Below are 16621 nucleotides of genomic sequence, written 5' to 3'. Positions count from 1 at the left end.
ATCCTGTGTGCAGTCCCTGCCCCATAAACACCCTGCAAGATGTATCCCCTTGCACAGTCCTTGCCCCATAAATGCTCTGCATGTTGCATCCACTTGTGCAGTCCGTGCCCCATAAATGCTCTGCATGTTGCATCCACTTGTGCGCAGTCCTTGCTGCATAAATACTCAGCATGTTGCATCCCCTTGTGCGCAGTCCTTGCCGCATAAACACTCTGCATGCTGCATCCCCTTGTGTGCCGTCCTTGCCCCCATAAATGCTCTGCATTTTGCATCCCCTTGTGCGCAGTTCTTGTCCCTATAAACACTCTGCATGCTGCATCACCTTGTGCACAGTCCTTGCCCCATAAATGCTCTGCATGTTGCATCCACTTGTGCGCAGTCCTTGCCACATAAATACTCTACATGTTGCATCCTGTGTGCAGTCCTTGCCCCATAAACACTCTGCAAGATTTATCCCCTTGCACACAGTCCTTGCCCCATAAATGCTCTGCATGTTGCATCCACTTGTGCAGTCCTTGCTGCATAAATACTCTGCATGTTGCATCCCCTTGTGCGCAGTCCTTGCCCCTATAAATACTCTGCAAGCTGTACCCCCTTGTGCGCAGTCCTTGCCCCATAAATTATCTTCATGTTGCATCCCCTTGTGTGCCGTCCTTGCCCCCATAAATTTATCTTCATGTTGCATCCCCTTGTGCGCAGTCCTTGCCCACATAAACACTCTGCATCCCCTTGTGCACAGTCCGTGCCCCATAAATGCTCTGCATGTTGCATCCACTTGTGCGCAGTCCTTGCTGCATAAATACTCTGCATGTTGCATCCCCTTGTGCGCAGTCCTTGCCGCATAAACACTCTGCATGCTGCATCCCCTTGTGTGCCGTCCTTGCCCCCATAAATGCTCTGCATTTTGCATCCCCTTGTGCGCAGTTCTTGTCCCTACAAACACTCTGCATGCTGCATCCCCTTGTGCGCAGTCCTTGCCCACATAAACTCTGCATGCTGCATACCCTTGTGTGCCGCCCTTGCCCCCATAAATGCTCTGCATATTGCATCCCCTTGTGTGCAGTCCTTGCCCCCATAAATACTCTGCATGTTGCATCCCCTTGTGCGCAGTCCTTGCCCACATAAACACTCTGCATGCTGCATCCCCTTGTGCGCAGTCCTTGCCCCATAAATGTTCTGCATGTTGCATTTACTTGTGCGCAGTCCTTGCCGCATAAATACTCTGCATGTTCCATCCCCTTGTGTGGTCCTTGCCGCATAAATACTCTGCATGTTGCATCCACTTGTGCGCAGTCCTTGCCCCTGTAAACAATCTGCAAGCTTTATCCCCTTGCGCGCAGTCCTTGCCCCATAAATGATCTTCATGTTGCACCCTTGTGCGCAGTCCTTGCCGCATAAATACTCTGCATGTTGCATCCCCTTGTGCGCAGTCCTTGCCCACATAAACACTCTGCATGCTGCATCCCCTTGTGCGCAGTCCTTGCCCCATAAATGTTCTGCATGTTGCATTTACTTGTGCGCAGTACTTGCCGCATAAATACTCTGCATGTTGCATCCCCTTGTGTGGTCCTTGCCGCATAAATATTCTGCATGTTGCATCCACTTGTGCGCAGTCCTTGCCCCTGTAAACAATCTGCAAGCTTTATCCCCTTGCGCGCGGTCCTTGCCCCATAAATGATCTTCATGTTGCACCCTTGTGCGCATTCCTTGCCCCATAAATGCTCTACATGCTGCATCCCCTTTTGCGCAGTTCTTGCTGCATAAATACTCTGCATGTTGCATCCACTTGTGTGCAGTCCTTGCTGCATCAATACTCTGAATGTTGCATCCCCTTGTGCACAGTCCTTGCCCATATAAACACTCTGTAAGCTGTATCCCCTTGTGCGCAGTCCTTGCCCAATAAATTATCTTCATGTTGCATCCACTTGTGCGCAGTCCTTGCCGCATAAATACTCTACATGTTGCATCCCGTATGCACTTTTTGCCCCATAAATACTCTTCAAGATGTATCCCCTTGCACGCAGCCCTTGCCCCATAAATGCTCTGCCTGTTGCATCCACTTGTGCAGTCCTTGCTGCATAAATACTCTGCATGTTGCATCCCCTTGTGCGCAGTCCATGCCCCTATAAATACTCTGCAAGCTGTATCCCCTTGCGCGCATTCCTTGCCCCATAAATTATCTTCATGTTGCATCCCCTTGTGTGCCGTCCTTGTCCCCATAAATGATATTCATGTTGCATTCCCTTGTGCGCAGTCCTTAGCCACATAAACACTCTGCATGCTGCATCCCCTTGTGCGCAGTCCTTGCCCCATAAATGCTCTGCATGTTGCATCCACTTGTGCACATTCCTTGCCGCATAAATACTCTGCATGCTGCATCCCCTTGTGCGCAGTCCGTACCCACATAAACACTCTGCAAGCTGTATCCCCTTGCGTGCAGTCCTTGCCCCATAAATGGTCTTCATGTTTCATCCCCTTGTGCGCAGTCCTTGCCGCATAAACACTCTGCATGTTGCATCCCCTGTGTGCAGTCCTTGTCCCTATAAACACTCTGCAAGCTGTATCCCCTTGCGCGCAGTCCTTGCCCCATAAATTATCTTCATGTTGCATCCACTTGTGCGCAGTCCTTGTCCCTATAAACACTCTGCGTGCTGCATCCCCTTGTGAGTAGCCCTTGCCCACATAAACACTCTGCATGTTGCATCCACTTGTGCGCAGTCCTTGCCGCATAAATACTCTGCATGTTGCATCCCTTTGTGCGCAGTCCTTGCGGCATAAATACTCTGCATGTTGCATCCACTTGTGCGCAGTCCTTGCCCCATAAATGATCTTCATGTTGCATCCACTTGTGCGCAGTCCTTGTCCCAATAAACACTCTGCGTGCTGCATCCCCTTGTGAGTAGCCCTTGCCCACATAAACACTCTGCATGTTGCATCCACTTGTGCGCAGTCTTTGCCGCATAAATACTCTGCATGTTGCATCCCTTTGTGCGCAGTCCTTGCCCCATAAATGCTCTGCATGTTGCATCCTTTTGTGCGCAGTCCTTGCCCCTGTAAACAATCTGCAAGCTTTACCCCCCTCGCGCGCAGTCCTTGCCCCATAAATGAGCTCCATGTTGCAACCACTTGTGTGCATTCCTTGCCCCCATAAACACTCTGCAAGCTGTATCCCCTTGCGTGCAGTCATTGTCCCATAAATGCTTTGCATGCTGCATCCCCTTGTGCGTAGTCCTTGCCCCATAAATCATCTTCATGCTGCATTCCCTTGTGCGCAGTCCTTGCCACATAAATGATCTTCATGTTGCATCCACTTGTGCGCAGTCCTTGCCGCATAAACACTCTGCATGCTGCATTCCCTTGTGCGTAGCCCTTGCCCACATAAACACACACTCTGTATGCTGCATCCCCTTGTGCGCAGTCCTTGCCCAATAAATGTTCTGCATGTTGCATTTACTTGTGCGCAGTTCTTGCCGCATAAATACTCTGCATGTTGCATCCCCTTGTGTGGTCCTTGCCCCATAAATGCTCTGCATGCTGCATCCCCTTGTGCGCAGTCCTTGCCCACATAAACTCTGCATGCTGCATCCCTTTGTGTGCCGCCCTTGCCCCCATAAATGCTCTGCATGTTGCATCCACTTGTGCATAGCCCATGTCCCTATAAACACTCTGCATGCTGCATCCGCTTGTGCGCAGTCCTTGCCCACATAAACACTCTGCATGTTGCACCCACTTGTGCGCATTCCTTGCCCCCATAAACGCTCTGCAAGCTGTATCCCCTTGCGTGCAGTCCTTGCCCCATAAATGCTCTGTGCACAGTTCTTGCTTCATAAATACTCTGCACGTTGCATCCCCTTGTGTGGTCCTTGCCGCATAAATATTCTGCATGTTGCATCCACTTGTGCGCAGTCCTTGCCCCTGTAAACAATCTGCAAGCTTTATCCCCTTGCGCGCGGTCCTTGCCCCATAAATGATCTTCATGTTGCACCCTTGTGTGCATTCCTTGCCCCATAAATGCTCTACATGCTGCATCCCCTTTTGCGCAGTTCTTGCTGCATAAATACTCTGCATGTTGCATCCACTTGTGTGCAGTCCTTGCTGCATCAATACTCTGAATGTTGCATCCCCTTGTGCACAGTCCTTGCCCATATAAACACTCTGTAAGATGTATCCCCTTGTGCGCAGTCCTTGCCCAATAAATTATCTTCATGTTGCATCCACTTGTGCGCAGTCCTTGCCGCATAAATACTCTACATGTTGCATCCCGTGTGCACTTTTTGCCCCATAAATACTCTTCAAGATGTATCCCCTTGCACGCAGCCCTTGCCCCATAAATGCTCTGCCTGTTGAATCCACTTGTGCACAGTCCTTGCTGCATAAATACTCTGCATGTTGCATCCCCTTGTGCGCAGTCCATGCCCCTATAAATACTCTGCAAGCTGTATCCCTTTGCGCGCAGTCCTTGCCCCATAAATTATCTTCATGTTGCATCCCCTTGTGTGCCGTCCTTGTCCCCATAAATGATATTCATGTTGCATTCCCTTGTGCGCAGTCCTTAGCCACATAAACTCTCTGCATGCTGCATCCCCTTGTGCGCAGTCCTTGCCCCATAAATGCTCTGCATGTTGCATCCACTTGTGCACATTCCTTGCCGCATAAATACTCTGCATGTTGCATCCCCTTGTGCGCAGTCCGTACCCACATAAACACTCTGCAAGCTGTATCCCCTTGCGTGCAGTCCTTGCCCCATAAATGGTCATGTTTCATCCCCTTGTGCGCAGTCCTTGCCGCATAAACACTCTGCATGTTGCATCCCCTGTGTGCAGTCCTTGTCCCTATAAACACTCTGCAAGCTGTATCCCCTTGCGCCCAGTCCTTGCCCCATAAATTATCTTCATGTTGCATCCACTTGTGCGCAGTCCTTGTCCCTATAAACACTCTGCGTGCTGCATCCCCTTGTGAGTAGCCCTTGCCCACATAAACACTCTGCATGTTGCATCCACTTGTGCGCAGTCCTTGCCGCATAAATACTCTGTATGTTGCATCCCTTTGTGCGCAGTCCTTGCGGCATAAATACTCTGCATGTTGCATCCACTTGTGCGCAGTCCTTGCCCCATAAATGATCTTCATGTTGCATCCACTTGTGCGCAGTCCTTGTCCCAATAAACACTCTGCGTGCTGCATCCCCTTGTGAGTAGCCATTGCCCACATAAACACTCTGCATGTTGCATCCACTTGTGCGCAGTCTTTGCCGCATAAATACTCTGCATGTTGCATCCCTTTGTGCGCAGTCCTTGCCCCATAAATGCTCTGCATGTTGCATCCTTTTGTGCGCAGTCCTTACCCCTGTAAACAATCTGCAAGCTTTACCCCCCTCGCGCGCAGTCCTTGCCCCATAAATGAGCTCCATGTTGCAACCACTTGTGTGCATTCCTTGCCCCCATAAACACTCTGCAAGCTGTATCCCCTTGCGTGCAGTCATTGTCCCATAAATGCTTTGCATGCTGCATCCCCTTGTGCGTAGTCCTTGCCCCTATAAACACTCAGCATGTTGCATCCCCTTGCGCGCAGTCCTTGCCCCATAAATCATCTTCATGCTGCATTCCCTTGTGCGCAGTCCTTGCCACATAAATGATCTTCATGTTGTATCCACTTGTGCGCAGTCCTTGCCGCATAAACACTCTGCATGCTGCATTCCCTTGTGCGTAGCCCTTGCCCACATAAACACACACTCTGCATGCTGCATCCCCTTGTGCGCAGTCCTTGCCCAATAAATGTTCTGCATGTTGCATTTACTTGTGCGCAGTTCTTGCCGCATAAATACTCTGCATGTTGCATCCCCTTGTGTGGTCCTTGCCGCATAAATACTCTGCCTGTTGCATCCCCTTGTGCGCAGTCCTTGCCCCTGTAAACACTCTGCAAGCTGTATCCCCTTGCTCGCAGTCCTTGCCCCATAAATTATCTTCATGTTGCATCCACTTGTGCGCAGTCCTTGCCCCATAAATGATCATGTTGCATCCACTTGTGCGCAGTCCTTGCCCCTATAAACACTCTGCATGCTGCATCCCCTTGTGAGTAGCCCTTGCCCACATAAACACTCTGCATGTTGCATCCACTTGTGCGCAGTCCTTGTCGCATAAATACTCTGCATGTTGCATCCCTTTGTGCGCAGTCCTTGCCGCATAAATACTCTGCATGTTGCATCCCCTTGTGCGCAGTCCTTGCCCACATAAACACTCTGCATGCTGCATCCCCTTGTGCGCAGTCCTTGCCCCATAAATGTTCTGCATGTTGCATTTACTTGTGCGCAGTCCTTGCCGCATAAATACTCTGCATGTTGCATCCACTTGTGCGCAGTCCTTGCCCCTGTAAACAATCTGCAAGCTTTATCCCCTTGCGCGCAGTCCTTGCCCCATAAATGATCTTCATGTTGCACCCTTGTGCGCATTCCTTGCCCCATAAATGCTCTACATGCTGCATCCCCTTTTGCGCAGTTCTTGCTTCATAAATACTCTGCATGTTGCATCCACTTGTGTGCAGTCCTTGCTGCATCAATACTCTGAATGTTGCATAACCTTGTGCACAGTCCTTGCCCATATAAACACTCTGTAAGCTGTATCCCCTTGTGCGCAGTCCTTGCCCCATAAATTATCTTCATGTTGCATCCACTTGTGCGCAGTCCTTGCCGCATAAATACTCTACATGTTGCATCCCGTGTGCAGTTTTTGCCCCATAAATACTCTGCAAGATGTATCCCCTTGCACGCAGTCCTTGACCCATAAATGCTCTGCATGTTGCATCCAATTGTGCACAGTCCTTGCTGCATAAATACTCTGCATGTTGCATCCCCTTGTGCGCAGTCCATGCCCCTATAAATACTCTGCAAGCTGTATCCCCTTGCGCGCAGTCCTTGCCCCATAAATTATCTTCATGTTGCATCCCCTTGTGTGCCGTCCTTGTCCCCATAAATGATATTCATGTTGCATTCCCTTGTGCGCAGTCCTTGCCCACATAAACACTCTGCATGCTGCATCCCCTTGTGCGCAGTCCTTGCCCCATAAATGCTCTGCATGTTGCATCCACTTGTGCACATTCCTTGCCGCATAAATACTCTGCATGTTGCATCCCCTTGTGCGCAGTCCGTACCCACATAAACACTCTGCAAGCTGTATCCCCTTGCGTGCAGTCCTTGCCCCATAAATGGTCTTCATGTTTCATCCCCTTGTGCGCAGTCCTTTCCGCATAAACACTCTGCATGTTGCATCCCCTGTGTGCAGTCCTTGTCCCTATAAACACTCTGCAAGCTGTATCCCCTTGCGCGCAGTCCTTGCCCCATAAATGCTCTGCATGTTGCATCCACTTGTGCGCAGTCCTTGCCGCATAAATACTCTGCATGTTGGATCCCCTTGTGCGCAGTCCTTGCCCCTATAAACACTCTGCAAGCTGTATCCCCTTGCGCGCAGTCCTTGCCCCATAAATGATCTTCATGTTGCATCCACTTGTGCGCAGTCCTTGCCCCATAAATGCTCTGCATGCTGCATCCCCTTGTGCGCAGTCCTTGCCCACATAAACTCTGCATGCTGCATCCCCTTGTGTGCTGCCCTTGCCCCCATAAATGCTCTGCATGTTGCATCCACTTGTGCATAGCCCATGTCCCTATAAACACTCTGCATGCTGCATCCGCTTGTGCGCAGTCCTTGCCCACATAAACACTCTGCATGTTGCACCCACTTGTGCGCATTCCTTGCCCCCATAAACGCTCTGCAAGCTGTATCCCCTTGCGTGCAGTCCTTGCCCCATAAATGCTCTGTGCGCAGTTCTTGCTTCATAAATACTCTGCATGTTGCATCCACTTGTGCGCAGTCCTTGCCGCATCAATACTGTGCATGTTGCATCCCCTTGTGCGCAGTCCTTGCCCCTATAAACACTCTGCAAGCTGTATCCCTATGCGCGCAGTCCTTGCCCCATAAATTATCTTCATGTTGCATCCACTTGTGCGCAGTCCTTGCCCCATAAATGCTCTGCATGTTGCATCCACTTGTGCAGTCCTTGCCCCATAAATGCTCTGTGCGCAGTTCTTGCTTCATAAATACTCTGCATGTTGCATCCACTTGTGCGCAGTCCTTGCTACATCAATACTCTGCATGTTGCATCCCCTTGTGCGCAGTCCTTGCCCCTATAAACACTCTGCAAGCTGTATCCCCATGCGCGCAGTCCTTGCCCCATAAATTATCTTCATGTTGCATCCACTTGTGCGCAGTCCTTGCCCCATAAATGCTCTTCATGATGCATCCCCTTGTGCGCAGTCCTTGCCCCTATAAATACTCTGCAAGCTGTACCCTCTTGCGCGCAGTCCTTGCCCCATAAATTATCTTCATGTTGCATCCCCTTGTGTGCCGTCCTTGCCCCCATAAATTATCTTCATGTTGCATCCCCTTGTGCGCAGTCCTTGCCCACATAAACACTCTGCATGCTGCATCCCCTTGTGCGCAGTCCTTGCCCCATAAATGCTCTGCATGTTGCATCCACTTGAGCACAGTCCTTGCCGCATAAACACTCTGCAAGCTGTATCCCCTTGCGCGCAGTCCTTGCCCCATAAATGCTCTGCATGTTGCATCCCCTTGTGCGCAGTCCTTGCCGCATAAACACTCTGCATGTTGCATCCCCTGTATGCAGTCCTTGCCCCTATAAACACTCTGCAAGCTGTATCCCCTTGCGCGCAGTCCTTGCCCCATAAATGCTCTGCATGTTGCATCCACTTGTGCGCAGTCCTTGTCCCAATAAACACTCTGCGTGCTGCATCCCCTTGTGAGTAGCCCTTGCCCACATAAACACTCTGCATGTTGCATCCACTTGTGCGCAGTCTTTGCCGCATAAATACTCTGCATGTTGCATCCCTTTGTGCGCAGTCCTTGCCCCATAAATGCTCTGCATGTTGCATCCTTTTGTGCGCAGTCCTTGCCCCTGTAAACAATCTGCAAGCTTTACCCCCCTCGCGCGCAGTCCTTGCCCCATAAATGAGCTCCATGTTGCAACCACTTGTGTGCATTCCTTGCCCCCATAAACACTCTGCAAGCTGTATCCCCTTGCGTGCAGTCATTGTCCCATAAATGCTTTGCATGCTGCATCCCCTTGTGCGTAGTCCTTGCCCCTATAAACACTCAGCATGTTGCATCCCCTTGCGTGCAGTCCTTGCCCCATAAATCATCTTCATGCTGCATTCCCTTGTGCGCAGTCCTTGCCACATAAATGATCTTCATGTTGCATCCACTTGTGCGCAGTCCTTGCCGCATAAACACTCTGCATGTTGCATTCCCTTGTGCGTAGCCCTTGCCCACATAAACACACACTCTGCATGCTGCATCCCCTTGTGCGCAGTCCTTGCCCAATAAATGTTCTGCATGTTGCATTTACTTGTGCGCAGTTCTTGCCGCATAAATACTCTGCATGTTGCATCCCCTTGTGTGGTCCTTGCCGCATAAATACTCTGCCTGTTGCATCCCCTTGTGCGCAGTCCTTGCCCCTGTAAACACTCTGCAAGCTGTATCCCCTTGCTCGCAGTCCTTGCCCCATAAATTATCTTCATGTTGCATCCACTTGTGCGCAGTCCTTGCCCCATAAATGATCATGTTGCATCCACTTGTGCGCAGTCCTTGCCCCTATAAACACTCTGCATGCTGCATCCCCTTGTGAGTAGCCCTTGCCCACATAAACACTCTGCATGTTGCATCCACTTGTGCGCAGTCCTTGTCGCATAAATACTCTGCATGTTGCATCCCTTTGTGCGCAGTCCTTGCCGCATAAATACTCTGCATGTTGCATCCCCTTGTGCGCAGTCCTTGCCCACATAAACACTCTGCATGCTGCATCCCCTTGTGCGCAGTCCTTGCCCCATAAATGTTCTGCATGTTGCATTTACTTGTGCGCAGTCCTTGCCGCATAAATACTCTGCATGTTGCATCCACTTGTGCGCAGTCCTTGCCCCTGTAAACAATCTGCAAGCTTTATCCCCTTGCGCGCAGTCCTTGCCCCATAAATGATCTTCATGTTGCACCCTTGTGCGCATTCCTTGCCCCATAAATGCTCTACATGCTGCATCCCCTTTTGCGCAGTTCTTGCTTCATAAATACTCTGCATGTTGCATCCACTTGTGTGCAGTCCTTGCTGCATCAATACTCTGAATGTTGCATCACCTTGTGCACAGTCCTTGCCCATATAAACACTCTGTAAGCTGTATCCCCTTGTGCGCAGTCCTTGCCCCATAAATTATCTTCATGTTGCATCCACTTGTGCGCAGTCCTTGCCGCATAAATACTCTACATGTTGCATCCCGTGTGCAGTTTTTGCCCCATAAATACTCTGCAAGATGTATCCCCTTGCACGCAGTCCTTGACCCATAAATGCTCTGCATGTTGCATCCAATTGTGCACAGTCCTTGCTGCATAAATACTCTGCATGTTGCATCCCCTTGTGCGCAGTCCATGCCCCTATACTCTGCAAGCTGTATCCCCTTGCGCGCAGTCCTTGCCCCATAAATTATCTTCATGTTGCATCCCCTTGTGTGCCGTCCTTGTCCCCATAAATGATATTCATGTTGCATTCCCTTGTGCGCAGTCCTTGCCCACATAAACACTCTGCATGCTGCATCCCCTTGTGCGCAGTCCTTGCCCCATAAATGCTCTGCATGTTGCATCCACTTGTGCACATTCCTTGCCGCATAAATACTCTGCATGTTGCATCTCCTTGTGCGCAGTCCGTACCCACATAAACACTCTGCAAGCTGTATCCCCTTGCGTGCAGTCCTTGCCCCATAAATGGTCTTCATGTTTCATCCCCTTGTGCGCAGTCCTTGCCGCATAAACACTCTGCATGTTGCATCCCCTGTGTGCAGTCCTTGTCCCTATAAACACTCTGCAAGCTGTATCCCCTTGCGCGCAGTCCTTGCCCCATAAATGCTCTGCATGTTGCATCCACTTGTGCGCAGTCCTTGCCGCATAAATACTCTGCATGTTGAATCCCCTTGTGCGCAGTCCTTGCCCCTATAAACACTCTGCAAGCTGTATCCCCTTGCGCGCAGTCCTTGCCCCATAAATGATCTTCATGTTGCATCCACTTGTGCGCAGTCCTTGCCCCATAAATGCTCTGCATGCTGCATCCCCTTGTGCGCAGTCCTTGCCCACATAAACTCTGCATGCTGCATCCCCTTGTGTGCTGCCCTTGCCCCCATAAATGCTCTGCATGTTGCATCCACTTGTGCATAGCCCATGTCCCTATAAACACTCTGCATGCTGCATCCGCTTGTGCGCAGTCCTTGCCCACATAAACACTCTGCATGTTGCACCCACTTGTGCGCATTCCTTGCCCCCATAAACGCTCTGCAAGCTGTATCCCCTTGCGTGCAGTCCTTGCCCCATAAATGCTCTGTGCGCAGTTCTTGCTTCATAAATACTCTGCATGTTGCATCCACTTGTGCGCAGTCCTTGCCGCATCAATACTCTGCATGTTGCATCCCCTTGTGCGCAGTCCTTGCCCCTATAAACACTCTGCAAGCTGTATCCCTATGCGCGCAGTCCTTGCCCCATAAATTATCTTCATGTTGCATCCACTTGTGCGCAGTCCTTGCCCCATAAATGCTCTGCATGTTGCATCCACTTGTGCAGTCCTTGCCCCATAAATGCTCTGTGCGCAGTTCTTGCTTCATAAATACTCTGCATGTTGCATCCACTTGTGCGCAGTCCTTGCTACATCAATACTCTGCATGTTGCATCCCCTTGTGCGCAGTCCTTGCCCCTATAAACACTCTGCAAGCTGTATCCCCATGCGCGCAGTCCTTGCCCCATAAATTATCTTCATGTTGCATCCACTTGTGCGCAGTCCTTGCCCCATAAATGCTCTTCATGATGCATCCCCTTGTGCGCAGTCCTTGCCCCTATAAATACTCTGCAAGCTGTACCCCCTTGCGCGCAGTCCTTGCCCCATAAATTATCTTCATGTTGCATCCCCTTGTGTGCCGTCCTTGCCCCCATAAATTATCTTCATGTTGCATCCCCTTGTGCGCAGTCCTTGCCCACATAAACACTCTGCATGCTGCATCCCCTTGTGCGCAGTCCTTGCCCCATAAATGCTCTGCATGTTGCATCCACTTGAGCACAGTCCTTGCCGCATAAACACTCTGCAAGCTGTATCCCCTTGCGCGCAGTCCTTGCCCCATAAATGCTCTGCATGTTGCATCCCCTTGTGCGCAGTCCTTGCCGCATAAACACTCTGCATGTTGCATCCCCTGTGTGCAGTCCTTGCCCCTATAAACACTCTGCAAGCTGTATCCCCTTGCGCGCAGTCCTTGCCCCATAAATGCTCTGCATGTTGCATCCACTTGTGCGCAGTCCTTGCCGCATAAATACTCTGCATGTTGCATCCCCTTGTGCGCAGTCCTTGCCCCTATAAACACTCTGCAAGCTGTATCCCCTTGCGCGCAGTCCTTGCCCCATAAATTATCTTTATGATGCATCCCCTTGTGTGCAGTCCTTGCCCCAGAAATTATCTTCATGTTGCATCCCTTTGTCGGCAGTCCTTGCCCCAGAAACTATCTTCATGTTGCACCCCCTTCTGCGCAGTCCTTGCCCCATAAATGATCTTCATGTTGCATCCACTTGTGCGCAGTCCTTGCCCCATAAATGCTCTGCATGCTGCATCCCCTTGTGCGCAGTCCTTGCCCACATAAACTCTGCATGCTGCATCCCATTGTGTGCCGCCCTTGCCCCCATAAATGCTCTGCATGTTGCATCCACTTGTGCATAGCCCATGTCCCTATAAACACTCTGCATGCTGCATCCGCTTGTGCGCAGTCCTGCCCACATAAACACAATGCATGTTGCACCAACTTGTGCGCATTCCTTGCCCCCATAAACGCTCTGCAAGCTGTATCCCCTTGCGTGCAGTCCTTGCCCCATAAATGCTCTGCATGTTGCATCCACTTGTGCGCAGTCCTTGCCGCATAAATACTCTGCATGTTGCATCCCCTTGTGCGCAGTCCTTGCCCCTATAAACACTCTGCAAGCTGTATCCCCTTGCGCGCAGTCCTTGCCCCATAAATTATCTTTATGTTGCATCCCCTTGTGTGCAGTCCTTACCCCAGATATTATCTTCATGTTGCATCCCCTTGTCGGCAGTCCTTGCCCCAGAAATGATCTTCATGTTGCATCCCCTTCTGTGCAGTCCTTGCCCCATAAATGATCTTCATGTTGCATCCACTTGTGCGCAGTCCTTGCCCCATAAATGCTCTGCATGCTGCATCCCCTTGTGCGCAGTCCTTGCCCACATAAACTCTGCATGCTGCATCCCCTTGTGTGCCGCCCTTGCCCCCATAAATGCTCTGCATGTTGCATCCACTTGTGCATAGCCCATGTCCCTATAAACACTCTGCATGCTGCATCCGCTTGTGCGCAGTCCTGCCCACATAAACACTCTGCATGTTGCACCAACTTGTGCGCATTCCTTGCCCCCATAAACGCTCTGCAAGCTGTATCCCCTTGCGTGCAGTCCTTGCCCCATAAATGCTCCGTGCGCAGTTCTTGCTTCATAAATACTCTGCATGTTGCATCCACTTGTGCGCAGTCCTTGCCGCATCAATACTCTGCATGTTGCATCCCCTTGTGTGCAGTCCTTGCCCCTATAAACACTCTGCAAGCTGTATCCCCTTGCGTGCAGTCCTTGCCCCATAAATTATCTTCATGTTGCATCCACTTATGCGCAGTCCTTGCCACATAAATACTCTACATGTTGCATCCTGTGTGCAGTCCCTGCCCCATAAACACCCTGCAAGATGTATCCCCTTGCACAGTCCTTGCCCCATAAATGCTCTGCATGTTGCATCCACTTGTGCAGTCCGTGCCCCATAAATGCTCTGCATGTTGCATCCACTTGTGCGCAGTCCTTGCTGCATAAATACTCAGCATGTTGCATCCCCTTGTGCGCAGTCCTTGCCGCATAAACACTCTGCATGCTGCATCCCCTTGTGTGCCGTCCTTGCCCCCATAAATGCTCTGCATTTTGCATCCCCTTGTGCGCAGTTCTTGTCCCTATAAACACTCTGCATGCTGCATCACCTTGTGCACAGTCCTTGCCCCATAAATGCTCTGCATGTTGCATCCACTTGTGCGCAGTCCTTGCCACATAAATACTCTACATGTTGCATCCTGTGTGCAGTCCTTGCCCCATAAACACTCTGCAAGATTTATCCCCTTGCACACAGTCCTTGCCCCATAAATGCTCTGCATGTTGCATCCACTTGTGCAGTCCTTGCTGCATAAATACTCTGCATGTTGCATCCCCTTGTGCGCAGTCCTTGCCCCTATAAATACTCTGCAAGCTGTACCCCCTTGTGCGCAGTCCTTGCCCCATAAATTATCTTCATGTTGCATCCCCTTGTGTGCCGTCCTTGCCCCCATAAATTTATCTTCATGTTGCATCCCCTTGTGCGCAGTCCTTGCCCACATAAACACTCTGCATCCCCTTGTGCACAGTCCGTGCCCCATAAATGCTCTGCATGTTGCATCCACTTGTGCGCAGTCCTTGCTGCATAAATACTCTGCATGTTGCATCCCCTTGTGCGCAGTCCTTGCCGCATAAACACTCTGCATGCTGCATCCCCTTGTGTGCCGTCCTTGCCCCCATAAATGCTCTGCATTTTGCATCCCCTTGTGCGCAGTTCTTGTCCCTACAAACACTCTGCATGCTGCATCCCCTTGTGCGCAGTCCTTGCCCACATAAACTCTGCATGCTGCATACCCTTGTGTGCCGCCCTTGCCCCCATAAATGCTCTGCATATTGCATCCCCTTGTGTGCAGTCCTTGTCCCTATAAACACTCTGCGTGCTGCATCCCCTTGTGCAAAGCCCATTCCCACATAAAAACTCTGCACGTTGCATCCCCTTGTGCGCAGTCCTTGCCCACATAAACACTCTGCATTCTGCATCCGTGTGCCGTCCTTGCCACCATAAATGATCTTCATGTTGCATCACCTTGTGCGCAGTCCTTGCCCCATAAATGCTCTGCATGCTGCATCCCCTTATGCTCAGTCCTTGCCGCATAAATACTCTGCAAGCTGTATCCCCTTGTGTGCAGTCCTTGCCCCCATAAACACTCTGCATGCTGCATCCCCTTGTGCGCAGTCCTTGCCCACATAAACACTCTGCATCTTGCATCCCCTTGAGCGCAATCCTTGCCCCATAAATGATCTTCATGTTGCATCCCCTTATGTGCGGTCCTTGTCCCTATAAACACTTTGCATGCCGCATCCCCTTGCACGTAGCCCTTGCCCACAGAAACACTCTGCATGTTGCATCCTCTTGTGCGCAGTCCTTGCCCACATAAACACTCTGCATTCTGCATCCCCTTTGTGCCGTCCTTGCCCCATAAATGATCTTCATGTTGCATCCCCTTGTGCGCAGTCCTTGTCCCCATAAACACTCTGCATGCTGCTTCACCTTAAGCGCAGCCCTTGCCCACATAAAAACTCTGCACGTTGCATCCCCGTGCGCAGTCCTTGCCCACATAAACACTCTGCATCCCCGTGTTCCGTCCTTGCCACCATAAATGATCTTCATGTTGCAACACCTTCTGCGCAGTCCTTGCCCCATAAATGCTCTGCATGCTGCATCCCCTTGTGCTCAGTCCTTGCCGCATAAATACTCTGCAAGCTGTATCCCCTTGTGTGCAGTCCTTGCCCCCATAAACACTCTGCATGCTGCATCTCCTTGCGCGCAATCCTTGCCTCATAAATGATCTTCATGTTGCATCCCCTTATGTGCAGTCCTTGTCCCTATAAACACTTTGCGTGCTGCTTCACCTTGAGTGCAGTCCTTGCCCCATAAATGCTCTGCATGCTGCATCCCCTTGGGCGTAGCCCATGTCCCTATAAACACTCTGCATGCTGCACCCCCTTGCGCGCAGTCCTTGCCCCATAAATGATCATGTTGCGCCCTTGTGCGCATTCCTTGCCCCCATAAACACTCTGCAAGCTGTATCCCCTTGTGTGGAGTCCTTGCCCCATAAATGCTCTGCATGCTGCATCCCCTTTTGCGCAGTTCTTGCTGCATAAATTCTCTGCATGTTGCATCCACTTGTGCGCAGTCCTTGCCGCATAAATGCTCTGCATGTTGCATCCCCTGTGTGCAGTTCTTGCCCCTATAAACACTCTGCAAGCTGTATCCCCTTGCGCGCAGTCCTTGCCCCATAAATTCTCTGCATGTTGCATCCACTTGTGTGCAGTTCTTGCCCCTATAAACACTCTGCAAGCTGTATCCCCTTGCGCGCATTCCTTGCCCCATAAATTCTCTGCATGTTGCATCCACTTGTGCGCAGTCCTTGCCCCCATAAACACTCTGCAAGCTGTATCCCCTTGCGTGCAGTCCTTGCCCCATAAATGCTCTGCATGCTGCATCCCCTTGTGCGCAGTCCTTGCCCCATAAATGCTCTGCATTGTGCATCTCCTTGTGCGCAGTTCTTGCCGCATGAATACTCTGCATGTTGCATCCCCTTGTGCACAGTCCTTGCCCCTATAAACACTCTGCAAGCTGTATCCCCTTGCGCGCAGTCCTTGCCCCATAAATGCTCTGCATGTTGCA

The sequence above is a fragment of the Ambystoma mexicanum genome, chromosome 13 (assembly GCF_040938575.1).
Source record: "Ambystoma mexicanum isolate Mex_15411 chromosome 13, UKY_AmexF1_1, whole genome shotgun sequence".
Lineage (NCBI taxonomy): Eukaryota > Metazoa > Chordata > Amphibia > Caudata > Ambystomatidae > Ambystoma > Ambystoma mexicanum.
The sequence above is the reverse complement of the archived record's forward strand: the minus strand, read 5'-3'. Positions refer to the sequence as shown.